Below are 14,614 nucleotides of genomic sequence, written 5' to 3' on the forward strand. Positions count from 1 at the left end.
CTTTGGAAATGCGTGGATTTAGTTCTTTTAACCGGATTTTATTAAGTTTATCTGACGTTTTAAACACGTTTCATTATAGTATTTGAATTGTTTACATCATTTGACCCATTTTCTCTTCAATGCTAACTTAAATATTATTATAAAACGCATTTGAAACTTCAAATAAACTTACCAAAATTTGATAAAATGACTAAATTCACCTATTTCTAAAGATGAAAAACTAAATTGGTCAAACATTTCGATGAGGAACTAATTCTAAATTTCACTGAAACATGAGGGATAAAAACATATTTAACCCAAATATTAAAATGTATTGAAAATACAAATTAGACTCACTCAACATGTATTTTGTTATATATGTTATCATTTCATTTGATAATTTCCTTTTTTAATTGAATAATTTATTATTTTAATAAATAATAAAATTTCTTAAAAATAACAACTATATAATTTTTTTAATATTAATTTTACAAAATTACACATATTTTAAATTATAACATTTTTTATTTTTAATTAATTATTTATAAAAGTAACCAATTATATAATTATATACATGTTTTAATGTAATAAGAATATGAATAATGAATTTAAAAGGTTGTTAATAACCGTCATGTCATGTTTAGTTATTTTTAATGGATTATCTTTGTTGAGAGCAGGGATCTCAATACGGTGGATAGGTACGGTAGTAGTTTTTGCGCACTTTATCCGCTAAATAAATATTTGTTTTGTACTCGTCTTTATATTACTACAGGTATTCATATATTATTTTAATATTCACAGATATTTATGGGTATCCATGGGTATTTACAAAAATAAAGTAAATATTTAATAACACATTCTAACCATAAATTCAAATAAAATATAATATATAGCATTTATAAATTTCAAACAAAGTCCAAATGACCCATTTAAATACTGTTCATTGACAATTTACAAGAAATAGAGATTTTGTAAAATCAATTGATAAAAGATAATTCATTCAAAATCAATGGGTTAATATTTTAATCATGTTTTTTTTTAAATTTAAATTAGAGTATAATGGGTGGGTACAGGTATCCACGGGTACAAATACTACGATACTCGTGCCCCGTTAGCGTGTGGTTATAAAAAATACATGTACCTGTTACCTACGAGTATTTATTTACAATATTTAATTCTTACTCGTTGCAAGTTTACGAGTATTTATTTACAATATTTAATTCTTACTCGTTGCAAGTTTGATCTGGGAATACCCGCGAGTACAATTTTTTTGACATCTCTAGTTGAGAACCATTTTAATTGTAAATATAGATTTGATTAATCCATGTTTCTAATTGATAATGATTTATTTGATAATTTTTGCTTTAGTGTTTACAAATGTAGAAAAAATATTTTGCTAAGATTTGATACATTTATTTGTTTTTTAATTTTTTAATTGTAATAAATTGATACAATTATACTTTAGAATAAATTATGTTTATGGTTTATATTTCCTATGATACTATTTTATTTTAGGTTTGGTTCGTAAATATTTTTGTACTCATCAGAGAAGAGAGAACTCCTTTACAATGCACTCTGCCTCACACTCGCACAAGAACCTCGAACCCTAGCCTCTCAATGTTTCTCACTCGCGCACACTCTAGGGCTCCCCTACCAAACCTAATAGCTGCCCTTAAAAAATCCTCTTCAGAAAAACTCAAAAACGTGAAATGACCTAAACATTTCCTCCTTTGAGTCAGATCAGAATCGTGACTCCTTGCGCCAATGATTTTTCATCCTTGATCAGCCTTGATCTTTTCATTGTTTGTTCATTTCTAATCAGCCATAAATTTCTCTCCATCTTGATCTCTCAATCTTTGAACCTCCATCACACATTGTCGTGCATCAACCTTTCTATTGGATTATACCACTCTCGCATTTGTGCTTAAAGTCATTAGGAATAGGATTTGAGTAATCTTGTGAGTTGATTTTAACTTGAATTTGTAATTGAGATATTTGTGAATGCCTGTGAGTGAAGTGAATGAAATCTAGTCTTGACAATTGTATATACTATACGTTAAATTTCTTTTGCACACCAACTGTTTGATAAAATACCAAAAAGAGTTTCTTAGTGTTTTTGTGAACTTTGTTGTCTAATTGAGTTTTGAATTGTGGGAGTTGTCATGTGTTGCACAAGTCCTTGTTAAGAGAACAATATTTATTACTTGCCAGTGTGATCGGTGCACTTATTGTTTTCCACTAACACCATGTCATGCTTAATGGTAATGCACAAAGTTTAAAGATTGATGCCCAAATGCATCATTTTGATGTTCATGTTGGTATATGGGTGTTAGACAACAATGTATCTTCCCCTTTACAATATAAGCCACCTTACTATAAACTTGAGACTATAGAGCTTGTTGATGAGGTCTTATTGTCTCATCATCTTGTTCAAAAACGTTGAGTACCTATAGTAACATCTTCCTCTAATCCCTTAATATCTACAGCAAATGAGATATAATGAAGGGGATGCCCTTCAAAACATGGAAGATAAAGAACGTGGACAACTTAAAAACATGGAATATTACATTAATGTTTATGGAATATCACCTTGTCGCATGTTTTTTGGCCATTTATTCATTTCATTAGACATTAGGTGGTACAATATCAACTTTCCAAGTAGTTCTTTTGAGAAGTTGTTCTTATACAAAGTCTTCTCTATAGTACCCTTAACATGGTACCTGTGGTCCAAGTCCTTGTAATAATAGTGTATTATTCACTCTCATGGTGCAACTAAGGAACTCAGGTTAGATGTTTCACTTCCTGAAGAACCTTCTAAGCAATCATAACATTATGATAATTGTTATGGTTCCTTTTGAAAAAGTATCCTTGAATCCATATCGAGTGAGAATCGTTGTGATGGAGGACTATCCATGAAAGGATTTGGGCCTATAAGAAGGTCCATGACTAAGAAGATTGAATAATAAGAAGATATAGTTAAAAAGATTATACTTGTTTGGAAAGTAGAATATTAAAATGTCTTCTTCTTAGCTTTGTAAAATTTGTATAGGATGAAAAAAATTGTAAATTTTTTTAGTTTTCTTTTAGTATATTAGTAAACAATTTTAAGCTTTAAAATTGGGAAACCATGACTAACCAAGCTAATCCACCTAGGGAGCATGAAGGTGTCACACAAATGTATAAATGAGCAAGGAAAGCACCCCTTACATAGGAAGTTTGCCTTGCAAGGTTTTTTAGAAGTTTGACTTTAAATTCTATTTAGAATCTTGCCTTGCAAATAGAGCTGTCAAAACGGGTAATCCAGCCCGACTCGGCTCAACTCACCACGGGTTGATGATTTAGTGAGCCAACTCAACTCGGCTCACTTTTTAGCGAGCCAAAAAAATTTGAACTCAATCTAGTCCACCATGGGTTAGCCGGTTAAACGAGTTGGCTCACGGGTTCACTTAACTAAAAAAATACAAATTTTTTTATTTTTTTTCAGTCAAAACTAAATTCTAATAATTAAAATCTAAATAAACTTTAATACAATCCAAATACAAACCAAAAAAAAATACATATTATTTATGTGTTGGCTAAAAAAACAACCTAGCATGACCCAAATGTAAAGCCTAACCCATTTTGACAGCTTACTTGCAAGTGTCTTTAAAATCTTGCCTTAACTGCTTAGAAACTTGTCTTGCAAGCTACTTTAGGACTAAACTATCTTGCAAGCTACACGTACATTACATTTGGATTCTATTTGAATTTGAGTTTCATTTAAGTTTAGTACAAGAGAAGATATCTAAATTTATAAATAAATTTCTCTTAAAACCTTGAAAACACTTTGAATGCATAATAAAACTTTAACTTTTCATCAATTTCAAGCTTATCTAAAAGTATTATTAGGTTATTTTTTGAGTTCTTATCCTATTCTTTTTCACTAATGAATGATGGTGAGATGCAACAAGTGACTTTTTACTTCCATTGAAGCCTTCCGCCCCCAAGAAATTTCTTCCACCCTTGAAGCTTGCTTCAATGTAGTTTCCTTTCAGTGGGGAGTAAACAACAAGGAAAAGAAAAGATTATGGAGGAAGAAGACAAGTCAACATTTTGTTAACTTGTTATAATTTTTAATCTATCAGGTTATTATGCCTAGACCACAAGAATTGAGCAACTTGATGTTGACCTAGTGCTTTATATGCACAAAGTTGGTTGTTCTCTAACCATATTGAAAAAAATGAAGGAACACATGGGGATGTCAGTGAGGAGATTGTCATTTTTGAAAGTTGGGTAGGGTTTGCTTGCTTTGGAAGCTTTTTAACAATTACTCTTTCACTGAATGAATGATTGAAAATGTAAATAGTCACAATGGGATATAGTTGAACATGGTTGGATCTATCATGTTAAATAAGGCTTTGATAAGAAACAAACTTCATCAATGTGGTGAAGAAGGTTATTGGCCAAAATAACACAAGAAAAAAAAACAAGGTAAATTTAAAACAAAACAAAACAAAAGATGAATAAGGAAAAAAAAGGAAAAAAATGTCACCTAGGTTTCCAAAAGATAAGTGCATTAAAGATCTACACTTCAATAAATGATAAGATCCTTTATAGGAAAGAGCACATTTGTTTCTGAATTTGATTCCTCCCGTAACAGAAATAAAGAAAATCATATAAGAACGCAATATTAAGACAAAGATGAGGGAGCCACAATCTAGCATATTAATGAGTCAATGAATATTCACCATAAAGATTTCCATATTTGATAAGAACCAAAGTAGGGTGTCGCCACAATCTAGCAAATTGATGAGTCAATGAAGATTCACGATAAAGAATTCAATATTTGATAAGAACTAATGTTCTATAACAAGAACTAAGAGAATCCTCTCTTAAATGAAAACTAATTTAATGGCCAACCAAGGTCTTTACATTTGTTTTTGGCCTAAGTATATATAGACCACAATTGTTTAAGACATTCTAAAAGAAAACCCAAAGATATTATGTCCAAAATAACTTGAAAATTGAAAAAAAAAAACACAAACTTTTCACCCACCGAGTTAAGCTCGCCCAACAACTCGTTGCACGACTACTATACTTGCCCATCAACAATTACACTGTGTTTTAAAAATTAAAAGAAAATACAAATACTTTTAATTGCCTAAAATATTCAATAAATGTGCTCCAAGCCATGATCTTTATGTTCTTTGGAATTCCAAGTTTCATAGATTGTATTGGATTAAGAGAATTTGTCCTCTATCATACCCTCTTTCTTGAAGAGAATTTGTCCTCAAATTCGTACCACTTAAACTTCAGGAGATATTCCTCTATCAAGAAACTATCAAATAAATAAAAGTCCAAGTATCAAATCCACAAAGACTTACTATATAATTATTTAATTATAAGAAAATGATTTATGATATTTTCAAATAAGGGAATAAAAAAATAATATTTCATAAAGTAAAATAAGAAATTTAAAATTGAGATTTTGACTTTTGAATAGATATCAATGTAAAAGACTCAAATGGGTCAAAGAATAAAAGGCTAATTAAATATGTGATGATAAAAGAGAAAAAAATATTTAAGAAATAAAGGGTCAATTAGGAAATTTTAGGTTTTGGAATAAATGAGAAACGACTATTCAAATTATTTAAAATTCAAAAATAACAAAAAAGGATAGTTAAGAATGAGATGATAAACGAGTTGTGGAATATTGAATTCAATGTCCCTTCCCGTGTAATTTCCTCTTCTTTAGGGTAATAAGTTTAATTACGTAGCTAATTCTAGTTAATTCAAGATCCATATAAATTATTTTAATTTACTTAAGGACGACACATTTGATTCCTTGCTGAATGATGTTAAATAATCAACATTAACAACTATGAATTATAGCTAACTTGATAACTCCTACCCTTATTCCTAGTCGTAAGATGTACCACAATTATTACTGAGATCTTAATTTATAAAAATGTTTCCCAAACACAACTAAAATTATGAAATAATGATCTAGTTAACCTGGTCGAACAACCATGAAAAATAACGTAAAAATAACTGATCAAAGAGCGAAATTATGTTGAAAAAAAGAAGATAAATTATATGAGTCGAGTAGTTATGTGAACCTCAAACAACAAGGTGTTTAGCTACTCATAACTATGGATGACAATGGGCGGGATGACAATGGGCGGGTCGAGCACAAATAGTGCCTACCTGCTACCTGACCCGCAAAAAAAATCGTACATATTACCCACTCCGTTACACGTTGGATTCCCGCATAAAAAATACATGCGAATGTTTTTCCACCCACAGGTACCCATTGGATACCTGTAAATATTAAAAAAAATTATCAGTTTTTAAATGAGGTCCAAATTAAATTGTGAAAAAAAAATTAAGCATACATCCGAATAGAAGTTAATGAACAACTAAATAAAAGTTAAAACATAAATTCAAATTAATAGTACCTAAAACATACATCCAAATATAAGAAATTTAAAAATTAATTCTTTTAAAAAGAACAAACTAATATCTATGTTTCCTCTCCAATATCTTCATGTTGACCACTTGCTTCTTGAAACAAATAAAACACAAATAAAGTCATCAATAAATGACATAGTGACACTATTAGTAAAATTAGTCTAAAATATTAAAAAGAAAACTACTAACATCATCATCAATTATCTCCTCTAGTATTGTATTAAATTTCATCTTGTTCACTTTCAATTTTGAAGAACCTAAAAAGGAAAATCAATTCATTTGTCATAGCACATCATTTGAATGAATATAAATATGTAATTTGAAGTGCTAATTTAATTACCTTCTATGTGAATCCATAGCCAATCTTGAACACACATCAATGCCTCTAAAGTGTCTGGGTGTAATCTACTGTGATGTGGAGTAAGAAATCGACCACCAGTACTAAAAAAAGACTAAAAAACAACTGTTGAGATAGGAATGGCTAGAAAATCTCTTGCAATCATTTGCAAAATTGAATATTTTAACCCATTAGTCTTCCACCAAACTAAAATGTCAAATTCTTCATTTGAATCAGGTTGTGTCAGTTCCTCCAAGTAATAGTCAAGTTCCAACTTATAATTTGATGGTTGATTTTTCTTTGTAATATGATGTTTTGAAAAATCTCTCCAAGCATCTTTTCTTCCATCAACACTTTGGCATATATTCATGTTTGGATTTTGACATGAAGAAACTAACTTCTTACCTTTCATGTTCATTTCATACTCCCTTACCAAGTCCTTAAAAAGAATCTTCACCTTTTCAATTTCATAATCAGATTGATCACCATATATCTGAGGGAAAATATAATCCAACAAATCAATTTTATACCTAGGGTCTAACACAATACCTATAGCCATCACTCCACTGATCACACTCCAATACTTATCAAACTTTAAAACCATAGATGCAGCCATTTGATGAATAATAGAATTGGGAGAGTTAACCCATTCCATCAAAGCCAACTTAATTTGACATACCTTTGGAAAGAAAATGTTGGCAGTTGGATAAGAATACTAGAAAACAAGAGTGTCACATCATAAAATATTTCCAACTTTTGACAAATTTCATTTGCCATTTCCCAATCATGTGCACTAGGAAAAGCTTTATATTGACTCTCTCGTTGTGATAAACGATCAAATACTTCCTTGTAATGTATGGCTACTTGAAGCATTAAAAATGTAGAATTCTTCCTTGTTCTTCAATCAACAACTAATTTTCTTTTGAATGGAATATTCAGTTAAGCACATGTCTCTATAAATTTCTTTTCTCTTTTAGGTATAGTTGTCCAAAAATTAGCATTGTCTTTAACCTTTTCAATGACATTAGCAATTATGGGTAAACCATCCTTAACAATCAAATTCGATATATGTGCACAACATCGCATGTGAAACAGTTGGCCGCCCAAAATAAGAGACCTACCTAAGATCTTATCTAAAATGCAATCAATCATAGCATCATTTGTAGTGCAATTATCAACTGTCAAAGTAGAAACTTTTCTATCTAGATTCCAATCCATTAAACATTCAACCAACAATTTAGCAAGAACTTGACTAGTATGAGGAGCAGGCACATACATAAACCTATATTTGAAAGACAAATTTCATTAATCTAGTCAAGAAGAACAAAGTTAATATGAAAATTACAATTAAAATAGTGTATAATGTTATACCTCACAACTCGACTCTGTAGCCTCCATAAATCATCAATAAAATGAGTTGTTATAGTCATGTAGCCTCTATTTTGATTAGTAGCAGTCCATATCATTGGTAATTGCAACTCGACTTTGAATCCTTGACAACATTAATTCCATATTCTCTTTTTCTTATAATATACTTTTTTAAGGTGTTTCGAGAAATCACCTTGAATTAAGGTTGAACAACATCACGAAATTCTTTAAAGCCCATATGATCAACAATTGACATTGAATACTCATGTAGAATTATCATCTTACGAATTGCATCTCTAGCTGTTTATTGATTGAACACATAGTTGCCAATAACTACGATTTAACTACCTTCTTTATGAGTTTTTAAAAATGATTGTATGATGTCTCATGTTGTTCGAAGCTTGCAACTCTTGAAATGACTTCTCAAATGTGATGTACCTTGCTTTGCGTCACCCAAAAGACTTTTGGCGCAATAATTACATATCGCTTTCCATTTTCCATCTACCTTTTGTCTCTTAAAGTGATTCCAAACATCTGACAATAATCTTCTTGAATTAATAGTTGGATTTGAACTTTCGGTGTCTCCTATAATAGAATCTATAGGAACATCATTTGATTTGAATCTCCTACATTTGCATTTGGTTCTACAAATGTTCTTTGTTAGCCATCATCCATCAGGAAAAATGTATCTTGATTAGACATTCTATAAATATTAAAACACAACAAAAAATTAAATTTTGAATATAAAAAAAAGACTAAATCATGTTTAATATAATCATTCATGTGACATGATTATGGAAAAATTTAAAGGCTATGGAACTAAAAATTCTAATCATTAATTACTGCCACCATATATAGAAGAAAGTTTTGGAAGTAGATGCGTCTGCCCCCACACATCTCTATGTGTAAATACTTCACTGAAGCTTTTTTACTTCTAGGGATTTTTTCCAAGTTTATTGAACTAAACATTTATTTGTTCTCACATTTTTGTATGTTGTAGAGGTCAAATATATCTTCTATTGTAATAATAACTTGTATAAAAATACAAAGAGACACTTGTAAAATAAAATAAATTAATATACTAGTTTACTAAATTATAATGTATTCAACACATGAATGAGTAATAAAATATGAATTTCCACTTTACATGCCTTAAGTGTAAGACCTGTGAAACTTAATTAATTAAGTAATAAATACGGATAGTGGGAGCCTTTATGACATTAGATATGGATTGATGTGACGTGGAAAAGTACTAGTTCAAATAGTTGAGAGTACTCGATTGTATGAGAGGACTTGTGTTTGAGTCCTATGTATGCCAATTATGTGTTGTTTGATTTATTATTAATATTTAAATAATATGCATGGGCATGTGGTGTAATAACATAATTATAGAATTATGTGAATTATCACAAAACATAAATTGCTTGAGTGGTTGTGCATTGATTTGATGATGAGCATGGTATGGGTTCGAAGACGCATAATTCAAATTATAAGCGAAGGAAATTCCAGGTTAGGGGAGTTGAACCTGAAATTTTGTTTAAATTGTATTGTTTTGCATGTTTATTGTTTTGTGTACTTTGAATTTCGTGTTCAAACTGATGTGGGTGGGATTTGATTGTTCTGATGACATTTGGTCAAATTTCTTATCATTGGTATGAAAAATCATGAGTTTTGGGTACTGTAAATGTGACTTATGGTTCAACTTGGATTTTGGGGATCATTTGGGGTCAAAATTGTGTTCACCTGTTTGGTGCAATGTTCTCAATTGTTTGGCATGGAGTGGATTATGGTTTAGACCTTGTTGCAATGTTTGTGTGCGTAAAATCGTGCAGAATTCTACAATTCTCGCTCAAGCGAGCCAGGCTCGCCTAGGCGAGATTAGCAAAGAATTGAGTCTGATGTTGCTCACGCATCTCGCTCGAGCGGAGAGTGTCAGTCTTGGGTGACTGGTTGTCTTGTGTGACCTATTGGCAAGTGCACCAAGTCAGTTGTAGTACAACTGAATGTGGCTTATTGTATCGATAGGGATTTAACAAGTATATTGGTAGTTAATTTTTAATTTTTTGTATTTGAAAAATATTGATAGTAGTATATATTATATAGATTGAGTGGCATAGAGACAATGATTGGATTTCATCTCATTTTCTTCTACTACTATCTTGTTTACTTAATATGCAATTCATTCAATGTTCTGGGAGTACTCTAAGGTAGATCTAAACCCATTCTTGTAGTCTAGAACCTAAGGACTTCATACCCAGTGCAATTCCTCCACTTTTGGTTAAAAGATTCCTTGCTTAAGTGCATGACTTTTTTATTCAGTCCACCCTATAAATCATGTGGAAATCTTTAGCTAGAGTGAGATGATTTGATTAGACCACAATTTAAGACCAATGTTCCAACTCAATCTAAACCAGTGAAATAAGACGAATGATCAAGTCATCCAAGCAATAAAAACAATTCAAAGCACAAACTATTAACTGAAAGCATAGATAGGAGTACACTGGATTGGAATTGATTACATCTTACCTCAACACGAGAGTTCATCTACCCATAGAATATTGCAATACAATTCCAACAACATCTATACATAGGATTTACATTAAGAGCATTTCTCTTGAGCCTCCAACTATAATTCTACCTTACTATTACATTTTTAATCTTCCACTCAATGCCTAAAATGAGGACACAAGGTCTTTATTATAGAAATTTTTGAGTTGTGCTCAGCCTAACTTTTGGTGCTCAACCATGGAGGTTTCTTTTTATGAAGGGTTTTCTTCTATCTTTGTTGCCTTTGTGGCTGAGCACCACATTCTATAAATTAACAGTCTAACAAAGGTCAAAACAACACTTTTGAGGAAAAGGACACTTGACCTAAAAGGAGAGAAGGTAGAAACACATTATAGAGTTGGAGACATTCATCTACACCCTTATTCTTGTATTCAAAATGTTTAAGAGTATCTAACTCCCTCATTCATGGGATTGGGTGTAATATATTCTTAACTCTTTGTGAATATTTGTGCTTTCTATATGAATATTTTATTATGATAGAACATTTTATTCGATATGTGTAGAAAATAATGTCAAAAAACATTTTTCTCTTTGCTTTAATAACATTTGTCTTGATAAATGTTATAAGTTTCAATAGTGGTGACATTAAGAAGAAGTCCATAAGCACTCTAGTCTTGTAATTTTCTTTCTCAAAGAAAAACCATAACTCTCTAGTGGATGCGCGCTAGTGTGAGCTGTTTTAATGGAAATAGTGTAGCGTGTTTCAATAGCGGAAGGGAAAATGAAGAAGGAGAAGAAGAATTTGTATCAGGGACAAATCTCCTTCTACAAATCAAAGGGGAAACACATTCTCAAGAATCCTTTGCTTGTTTATGTCATCTCTCCCTAGCACCCTTTCCTTCTCATTCTCTGTTTCCACCACTGCCACTTTCCTCCTATGCCCTCATTTCATTGCATTCCCTCGCTGCCACTTCTCCGTCCAAGCCAATATTTCTGAAATCTTCATGCTTGCCCTTAGCCCCACCTAAATCAAATATGAAGGCGACTAGCTCTCCAAGGGCGACAATGTTGTCGTCGTTGAATTCGACAAGGTCGACATGGACGTTGAGACCTTCTTCGACGACATCGTCATTGTCAATGGTGAAATCGCTCCCATCAGAGCCCCCAATGACCTTCTTGTTGATTCTCTCAAAGAAGTCGTCGAAGCTAAAGCCAAAGCCGCCTAATCTGCTCCTTATTCTGTTGCTCCCTCTTTTGATGCTCCAAAGACTATTATGCCACCTTCTTCTTTGATAAAGTTCATTTCTGATGGGCCAAGGAAGACCATGGCCACAACTCAGGCTAAAAAGCTCGCGAAGCAACAAAAGGTAGACATTATGACGGTTGTCAGATCTAGTCTGCTTATGAAGAGCAATGTGTCTCCACTGGTGAGTCCTATTCCAGCGGTTCCAACTCTTGCACCGAAATTGCTAGTTATGCTGACTCTCATTCCCGGTTCGAGTGTTGTTCCTTTCACTATAATGTAATATGCAATGGCAAAGAACATGGTGGAGAGTTTATTTGTGACTATTGATGCATTGAATGCTCTTTATGAGAAGGTGAAATAGAAGGGTGTCACTATGATGACTATTTTGGCTAAGGTTGCTGCAATTTTTAACACCCTATTATCAATGCCACCTACAAAGACGGGTGTGACATATTCTTTCTCAAAGTGATCAAACACAAAAATGCAAGTTGAGGCACTTAATACTTCTCTCTATTAGAGCTCTTCCACAAACCATTGTTGTTGCGAATTGCCATTGGCAAGCCCCAATCACCCAATTGAAGGTAAGGTTGAAGGAGATGACTTGAATCAGAGACCTCGAAAGGCATCAATTGAATGACTCTAATTCCTTGTTGCAGTTGGAATTGACAGAGCATAATGTTCTACGAAACTGACAAAGTGTCCAGCGGTGGCTCAACCGTCCTTCATTAAAAGCCTAAAACTTCACCAAAATCATCCTAACGCTTCCTCACAAGAAGAGGGAATTACTCACTACTAGAGTTTGACAAGACAACACTTTGGTGAGAAACATAACAAAGAGGATCACCAATTTGATCTAAACTTAATACATAAATTTTGATAAGAGGCTCAAATACGTAGTTGCACATGGTAGAACATGCGAGTAAAGGAACAAGCTTAAGCTTGGAGAAGGGAGAAGAGATAAACTCGAAGATAAGACCCTATTCCATTAAAATTCCTCGTAATACTATTTCATCAAAGGCTTTACAACTCTCGAACATCAATCAAAGACGATGGTAACATTATACGAGGACTTGGAAGAGATCGATCCAGATCCTCAATCAGAAATTAAAAAGTCTCAACCCGAGTACCAAAAGTTTGCATTCATAATTCAAATCAGAAAGCATGATAATGTCGACTACATAAGCTAATTGTTTTTCAAACAATACATAAGAAGAATTTTAAAACATGATAATGATAAGATAAATGATCAACAATTATACCTTGTATATTCGAATTGAATTATTTCCTCTAAGAATTACTTAATGTAGGATGTTTCATCAAATTATCAGTCCAAAACATGAAGAATTTGAGGACAAATATCCTTTTGTGTGGTAAAGAATAATGAAAGGTGCTTAAGCCTAACACAAGCTAACTACGTGTTGACCGAGCTTAGAAGCAAGACGAACAATTGAGTTGAATCTTATAGAAGAAGTACACAAGGAAACCCGTGTCATGAAAAATACCTCAAAAGCAAGAGCAACGCAATATTATAACACACAAGTATTCCAAAAAGCAAACCCAATATGACTTACTCGAAAGAATCTGAGTACCTTATTTGTGTCTGACCATGGACCTACTCAGAAGAATATGAGTACCTTATAAGTGTCAATCACAGACTTACTTGGCACAATTCAAATACCCTATGAGTGTCCGATCATGAACTTACTTGGAAGACTCCAAGTACCTTATGAATGTTCGATCATGGACTTACTTAGAAAACACCTTATGGGTATCCAATCATTGACTTGAAAAACTTCAAGTACCTTACGAGTGTTCGATTATGGACTTACTCGCGAAAATCTGAGTATAAATTAAGTGTTTAAAAGTGTCACAATGTAAGTGTTCGATTGCAACTTGACAATGAGATAAAAATAACATATAAAATCGTCCACTTAATAATTTGGTCTATCTGCAAAAGTTATTATATTTCGTGCTCGGGGAGCTTATGTACCTACCCTACCTATATTCACAATATTATTATTATTATTATTGTTATTATTATTATTATTATTATTATTATTATTATTATTATTATTATTATTAGGTAAGCTCTAAGAGAACTGGAAAAGATCCAAGTGTGAGATCCATGTGATATATTAACCTCTTTAAAATAAAGAAAAATATAATATTTATGAGATATAGGATATTATATGTGATATTAAAAAAATCAGTTAATAGTAATAGAACTCATTAACCTGTTATTGGTAGGGTAAAAAGGCTATAAATACATCCTATCACAGGGAGTACAACAATCTGATATCACTTTACTCACTCTCTTGCTAACTTGAGCGCCATAGTCTTTGCAGGTGGACTTCTCCCCATGTGGCAATTCAAAGCTTAGTTATAGATCCACAATTCAGTCAGCCTCCATCAGAGACTACTTGGCCAAATTTGGTAAGAAAAATTCACTTAAATGTTTAATTAGTAATTCAGTCTTTATATTTTGACATTTGATTCGTTTTTATTTCTATATTTTTCTTTTACTCAATTGAGTTCATACTTTAAAAAAAAAAAATACTCAATTGGTTCCCTATTTTCATAAGAAAAACTCAATTCGGTCTTTCGTTAAATTGGCACACCATTTGAAAGTATCATATGTCAAATCTGAATTATCTCGCTTGAAACATGCCAGTGTCAAAATCATAGGATTTCCAAATTAGAAGATGACTCAAATTTTGACACATGAC

At 32.0% G+C, this 14,614-nt stretch overlaps 2 pseudogenes; one reads left to right on the plus strand and one right to left on the minus strand.

The window, feature by feature from the left end:
- Positions 1-6,210: 6,210 nt before the first annotated feature.
- Positions 6,211-7,184, minus strand: LOC146887487 (zinc finger BED domain-containing protein DAYSLEEPER-like; annotated as a pseudogene).
- Positions 7,185-11,514: 4,330 nt separating this feature from the next.
- On the plus strand, positions 11,515-12,380 carry LOC146887488 (dihydrolipoyllysine-residue acetyltransferase component 4 of pyruvate dehydrogenase complex, chloroplastic-like; annotated as a pseudogene).
- The last annotated feature ends 2,234 nt before the right edge of the window (positions 12,381-14,614 follow it).

This window comes from Vigna unguiculata, chromosome 3 (genome assembly GCF_037176805.1).
Source record: "Vigna unguiculata cultivar grain cowpea cultivar isolate G323 ecotype 2 chromosome 3, ASM3717680v1, whole genome shotgun sequence".
Taxonomy (NCBI): domain Eukaryota; kingdom Viridiplantae; phylum Streptophyta; class Magnoliopsida; order Fabales; family Fabaceae; genus Vigna; species Vigna unguiculata.